This window comes from Sphaeramia orbicularis, chromosome 11, assembly GCF_902148855.1.
Source record: "Sphaeramia orbicularis chromosome 11, fSphaOr1.1, whole genome shotgun sequence".
Taxonomy (NCBI): domain Eukaryota; kingdom Metazoa; phylum Chordata; class Actinopteri; order Kurtiformes; family Apogonidae; genus Sphaeramia; species Sphaeramia orbicularis.
Genome location: NC_043967.1, coordinates 34,931,414 through 34,939,205, shown reverse-complemented (window position 1 = coordinate 34,939,205; position 7,792 = coordinate 34,931,414).

The window sequence follows — 7,792 nt, the reverse complement described above, 5'->3', positions numbered from 1 at the left end:
ATATTGTTTCTTTTACATTCTTTTCATCTCATGTTTTACCCTGTTTTCTTTTAATTTTTGGCCTTTTTTTTTTTTCCCCGTCTTGCATTGTTTTGTCTTGGTATGTCTTTTTTTTTCCCCACATTTCCTGTTTCATCCTATAATGCGTTGTATCATTTTCATCTCATAACATTTATGTCTTTTTTGTATTATGTCTTACATTTTATATTCCTTAGTTGTTTTGTTTTTTTTCATATTTTGTGTAATTAAAATCATTTTCTGTATAGTTTTCCTCTTGTTGCATCTTTTACAGTGTTTTTGTCTTATGTCTTATAACATATCCTCTAGTTACATCTTTTGTTGTTTCTTTTGCCATAGGTCTTACTTCACAGCCATCTTGTCACATTTTATATTGTTTTGACTTTTATATCATTTCATGTTGCATCTTTTACACTGGTTTCATTTTTACATCCCTTTTGTCTCATCGTATCCCTTATACTTATCCAGATTGCAATATCTTTTGCATCATTTGTATCTTGTTGAATCAGACCTCAGATTGCGGTTATTGTGAAAATGAACAAAAAGCACTGAATGATGAAATTAGCGACGACAGGTGTGTTTTTGTCTTTTCATTGATTTTCATCCAGTCACATTGTTACCGTCTTTGTTTATATTTTACATGTGTGATAATCACCGATGGATGTGCAAAGGGAGTATCTTTTCTTTGTCTTGTGGTTCCACTCTTTTAGATATAGAATAGAATAGAATAGAATAGAATAGAATAGAATAGACTTTATTTGCTATTTGCATAGATACATCACAGTATAGGTACATTGGCATTCTTGTGCGTTTCCCTGAGTCACGGAGTTACAAAAAGACATGAATAAAAACAAAAACAAAACATAAACACACCTAAAAACATGAACACAGCCAAAACATATGAAAACAGTTATTGCACAGACAAACACAAACACACATTGCAGCTAAAATTTACTCAGGGGGTCAAATGAGTGGCCATTTTTGTAAAAAAAAAAAAAAAAAAAAAAATAGTTTTAAGAAATGCATAGAACTGTGTTGAAATAATGCTAATACATGTGTGCACAGACTACTGATATTATTTGACAGTGGAAGCTCTATTTTCAGAAATATCGGATTTGGAATAGCACGTGTATGTGAAAACTTTTGCTGGTGGACAGACGTGACATTACCCATGATGCTCTGGTCAGTACCAGTACTTTATTAGTAATAAACTTATAGACTTACTATTGCTAATTCTCCTCTTATTCATAAATGTTAGTATTGTGGATCTAAAACTATAACAGCTGACACAAAAACACAAAATGTGGCAGTGGACGGATGTGACATGGTTGTTACAGATCCCATCATACTGATGCTCGGCAGCCATGTCACCGTTTACACTAATGATCCCTGTGCAAAAACTAGGATCAGAATTATTTATTGTATAGTTTATCGTCATACTAAAGAGGAAATAACAATATAGAATTCTTATTCCTTTATAAAAATGCTTATTATTAGAAAACTGTTGATTTAAAAAGTGACGTGTGACATTCTTAATATATGTATTGGTGTAACATAAGCAGGATGGATCAGCACCATACTCCATATTGAACCTGTAAAAATAAAACGTGATATGTAGGAGAGAATCTGGTAAGAAAAACTGGGGAATCTAAAAGAATAGAATATTTGTTTTCAGGTAAATTCAGTTCAAATAGAACTTGGCCATTTGTGACATGAAAATATCACATTATTTGTGATGAAATTGGACATTTTTGAACTGAAAACATAGTTCATATGACCATCAACATGTTGAACAGAACTGAAATCCTGTCAATTTGCATAACTTGCATTTACCAACACAAAGTTCCTTTGGGGATTCACTTAGATTGATTTCTTATGCACAAAGACAGAAATAAGACCTCTAAGCAAATTTTAGCAGATTTGTAAAAACAGAGATCAGAAGCAAAAAAAAGTAATAATAATAATAATAATAATAATAATAATAATAATAATAATAATAATAATAATAATAGTGCTGGAAGGTAAAAAGAAGTTATTGCACATTCAATTAAAATACTGGAGGTAAATCAGTTTTGATATCAGGAAGATGTACAATGATGTATATGAAATAATATGCGAAAACTGAAACATGTAATGAGATATTTGCATTAACCCTTTCATGCATACTGGTCACTACAGTGGACAGTTATTCTCCAGCTGTTCAGTTGTTTTTTCATGGTTTTGTTGTTTTAGTTCCATATCAGCCAACACAGTGGACACTTATGCACCATCCCATACACTGACATTCATACCATTGGTGTAACTTTGCTGTTCTAGATAAACCTGATCTGCAGTGACATGTTTGAGTGTTGAAGGGGTGGAATTAAGTAAATTATACTTCCTCCCACTCCTTTTAGAATGTGCAAATGAAGTCATGTATATGTCTAACTTTTTGTTTTGTTTTTTTAAGTTTTCTTCCATGACCTCTTACTACCGGTTTTATTTCTAAGGACTAAGTAAGATTACTTTGTCTTGTTGCATATTCAAAATAAACTAAACTAAAACTAAACTAAAAAAGAAAAAAAATAAAATAAATTGCTTGTTTTTGTTACTAAACTGTAGTTTTACCTGACACACTTTTGTCTACATTTCATGAGCACATTTTGAGTTGACTTTGGAAGGTTTGACTTGTCTATGTGCTTTTTATGTATTTGTTTTATGTATGGAAGTCTGTAACTGTTTAATGTACTGCTGCCCATCTTGGCCAGGACATTCTTGAAAAAGAGATTCTTAATCTCAATGAGGTTTTCCTGGTTAAATAAAGGTAAAATAAATAAAAATAAAATAAATTAACTGTTTTGTTTTGGGTTTTTTTGTTTTTTTGCATATTATTTCCATGAAGTGAAAAATGACTAGTATTAGAGTATGTTAAAATGTGAGAAAACAGCAAATTAGCTGCATTAATAAGATTTTTATTTCAGAATTTTCACATAATATATCAGTAAATCCATGTTTCTTTGCTTCAAAAATTAAACGCATGGTGTCAACCTGACATTTTTTTAACTCCACTAAAAATAGATTCATAAGAAAATTCTCAGTCACATTGTTCTTTTCATGCCTAAAGAGGAATTAAAAACACTCAGGAAATAAATGTAGATTAAGGTTCTCCTAATTCATGCATGAAAGGGTTAAAATATCGAGTAAAATTAATAGTCACATTCCAAGAACAGTAGACACTTGTAAAAACTCTACTTATGCACAGTCATGGTGTATTTGTACTTACTACCAACGACTAGTTGTGTTAAAGTGGAGCAGTGAGTGCTCTCCACCTGGACTTCATAGAGCTCAATAAGGATAATATACTGCTATCCACATCACCGGCCAATTGACCTTTCCACACTGCACTGTAACTAACCACTTTGGACTGTGGCCATTTATTATATGGAGCCCAGAGCTGCAGAAAGTGTTGTTTTGTGTCAAGAAGAGAAAGAGGAAGCTGTGTGTTGTAACCCCACAGGAAGGCATCTCTGTGACCACTAAAGCGTTTCTGCTGAGGGACCAATTCAGCCTCTGTATGTAGCATCTGAACACTCATTACATTATCACTGGAGTCTCGCTGGTGCATTGTTCCATCTATTGTCACAACACCAGAGCTCTGACGATCGCATTTAAACCGCTTCTTTTCTGAAACACACACACACTGTTGTAGCTGTTTGTAGAGGATTAAAGAAAATTAAAAAGGTGTGAACAAATGCATTTTCGATGAATAAACTGTCACACTTGTGTCGCGTTGACTCTCTGGCAGCTGGAGACGAGCCATGTAATGTAAGGCTGTGAAATAACGTAATGCAGATAAAAGACTAGGGTGATTTGTGACGCTAAACCAAATATGTAGTCTTATCTGTCAGCTGGCCTAAAGCCTTTAAACATGAAGAAAATGCCACTTTTTTTTCCCTCCGGGCTGTAGAATGAGGTTATGGTGAAGCAAGAGTGCCCCCTGCTGAAAACACCAAGAAAAAGCTATGTGGTCTGATGCGTTCAAGTGTCTGTGAGAATAAAACGACAAGAAAAATGGTACTGCATAGGGAGAGTGCAAGGTGATAATAGTTTTGGATTTTTCATGATTGTTTAGTTTTATTTAGTTTTGACTTTTTTTCCCCTCTAATTCAGTTAGTTTTAATTCATTTTTAGAGAAGGTTTGATAGTTTTTTATGGAAGTAAATCTGTCTCATCAGATTTTGAATTATAAAAGCTATTGAATTTCTAGCACTGAATTTTTTGCACTAAAATAAAGTATCTGAATTTTTTGCATCTGAATTTTTTTTTATTCTAAATTTATGAACATAGTTGAATTCAGAGACAAAAAAAATTTCAGATACTTAATTTATGTGCAAAAAAATTCAGATTTCATTTCAGTGCAAAAATAAATTCAGATACTTAATTTCAGTGAAAAAAAAAAAAATCAGATACTTAATTTATGTGCAAAAAAAATTCAGATTTCATTTCAGTGCAAAAAAAAAGTTCAGATACTTAATTTCAGTGCAAAAAAAAAAAAAAATATTCAGATACTTAATTTCAGTGCAAAAAAAAAAAAAAAAAAAATCAGATTCTTAATTTCAGTGCAAAAAAAAAAAAAAATCAGATACTTAATTTCAGTGCAAAAAAAAAATTTCAGATACTTCATTTCAGTGCAAAAAAAAAAAAAATCAGATACTTCATTTCAGTGCAAAAAAAAATTCAGATACTTAATTTCAGTGCAAAAAAAAAAATCAGATCCTTCATTTCAGTGCAAAAAAATTAAGTGCTAGTTATTGAGTGGCTTTTATTATTCAAAATCTGATGAGACAGATTTACTTCCACAGTTTTTATTAGTTTTAATTTTTTTCTAAATGCTTAGTTTTAGGATTAATTTTAGTTTTGTCGTATCTTGTCTCTTCTTCTCCGTCGTCTCAAGGTTCTAACAGTTTTGGATTTTTAATTATAGTTTAGTTCTAATTAGTTTTGACTTTTTTTTTCTCTAATTTAGTTAGTTTTAATTAGTTGTTAGAGCAGGTTTGCTAGTTTTTATTATTTATCGTTTTTTTTCTGAATGCTTAGTTTTAGTTTAGTTTTAGTTATTTCATATATTTTATCTTCTTCACCATCCTGTTCAAAGAAATTAGTGAGGCATGGATCAGTGGGTTACCCTGGACACTTTATTTGGGGGTCGGGTTAGGGCGGCTCATTGACTGAGCAGAGACACAAACACATGTACAGTAGGATGTATAAATTCACTATAGCAGGTTTTCACTTATGTGAAAACAATGCGAAGGTGTGCAAAGCGTGAGAGGAGATGCACAAAGCACCCAGCAGTAAACCAGATAGAAACATATATAAACCAGATAGAAACATATATAAACCAGCTAACCAGCAGTTAAACCAGATAGAAACATATATAAACCAGATAGAAACATATATAAACCAGCTAACCAGCAGTTAAACCAGATAGAAACATATATAACCCAGATAGAAACATATATAAACCAGCTAACCAGCAGTTAAACCAGATAGAAACATATATAAACCAGCTAACCAGCAGTTACACCAGATACAAACATATATAAACCAGCTAACCAGCAGTTAAACCAGATACAAACATATATAAACCAGTTAACCAGCAGTTAAACCAGATAGAAACATATATAAACCAGCTAACCAGCAGTTAGAGCAAGATAGAAACATATATAACCAGCTAACCAGCAGTTAAAGCAGATAGAAACATATATAAACCAGCTAACCAGCAGTTAAGCAGATAGAAACATATATAAACCAGCTAACCAGCAGTTAAAAAGATAGAAACATATATAAACCAGCTAACCCAGCAGTTAAACCAGATAGAAACATATATAAACCAGCTAACCAGCAGTTAAACCAGATAGAAACATTATAACCACATAGAAAACATATATAAACCAGCTAACCAGCAGTGAAACCAGAAAGAAGCATATATAAACCACATAGAAACATATATAAACCAGCTAACCAGCAGTTAAACCAGATAGAAACATATATAAACCAGCTAACCAGCAGTTTAAACCAGATAGAAACATATAATAAACCACATAGAAACATATATAACCGGCTAACCGCAGTGAAAACCAGAAAGAAGCATATATAAACCACATAGGAAACATAAACCAGCTAACCAGCAGTTAAACCGGAAAGAAGCATATATAAACCACATAGAAACAGATATAACCAGCTAACCAGCAGTTTAAACCAGAAGAAACATATATAAATGACATAGAAACATATATAAACCCAGCTAACCAGCAGTTCAACCACATAGAAACATATATAAACCAGCTAACCCAGTAGTTAACACCAGAAAGAAACATATATAAACCACATAGAAACATATAAACCAGCTAACCAGCAGTTAAACCAGAAAGAAGCATATATAAACCACATAGAAACATATATAAACCAGCTAACCAGCAGTTAAACCAGAAAGAAGCATATATAAACCACATAGAAACATATATAAACCAGCTAACCAGCAGTTTAAACCAGAAAGAAACATATATAAACCACATAGAAACATATATAAACCAGCTAACAGTAGTTAAACCAGAAAGAAGCATATATTAAACCACATAGAAACATATATAAACAGCTAACCAGCAGTTTAACCAGATAGAAACTAGGGCTGCACGATTAATCGATTTTAAATCGAAATCGGATTTTTAATTAGAACGATTTTTAAAAAAGGGAAATCGTAAAATCGATTTCATCTCTCTCGTGCCTGCGGGCCGTGCGCTTGCGGGCTCCGTAGTCTCCTCCTCCTATCAGTGACAACGGTCTGTCACAGAACTCCGTGCAATGGCCTGACTTTAAATGTGTTCATGAGCCCGCAGTACTTATGCACTGTAAGCCGTGGCTTCACGCACGGATCCCGCCAACTGAAATAGAACTGCATTCGGATCACTCATCTTCCGTGGTCCCCGGATCCGTACCGTACTGTCTTCTTCCGATCCGGGTCCGGGTCCGGGGTCATCAGCCTCAGCAGAGGAGCCCAGACAGCCCTGTGCCCACACACATCCACCAGCTCCAGGATAGAATCCCTCCAGCGTGTCCTGGGTCAGTCTATTCCACGCACGGATCCTCAGTTTAAACAGAACCGCATGTGGATCACTTATATTAACTGGTCCACGCACGCACGCACGACTGATGCCTGTCCACTGACTTACATTGGTATCACTTCTGTGGGCCCAGATACCCAGAAAAAAATAAATAAATAAATAAAATAAAAAAAAAAAAAACAACAACACACACATATATATATTAAAAAAAAATTAAATAATTAATTTAGTCCTCTACTTGCTAAATTTTTCATTCACAAATGTAAGTTCTGTAACACAAAACCAAATATAATTTGATTTTTTGAAAGATGTTGAACTTTATTTAAAAGCCGTTAGATAAATCTGGAAACAAAAAGGCTATAAAAAACATAAGTATTTGCTCTGATTTAGACATGTATTATAGTGTATTCCCCCTGGCAAACTTATGTTATTTTCTTGTTGCATACATTGTTTGTATACTCTATTTCATTCAATAAAGATTTAATTAAGAAAAAATAAACTTCTGTGGGTTCATCACGTGATACCATCACAGATTTGAGGTCAGAGCAGTGCCTTGCATTGTGGGCTGCTCACGAAAACGACATGCTGACTTCTGTTGTCTTTTGTAGTTTTACCCAAAAATCTAAATCAAAATCGAAAATCGAGTTTTTAGAGGAAAAAAAAAAAAAAAAAAA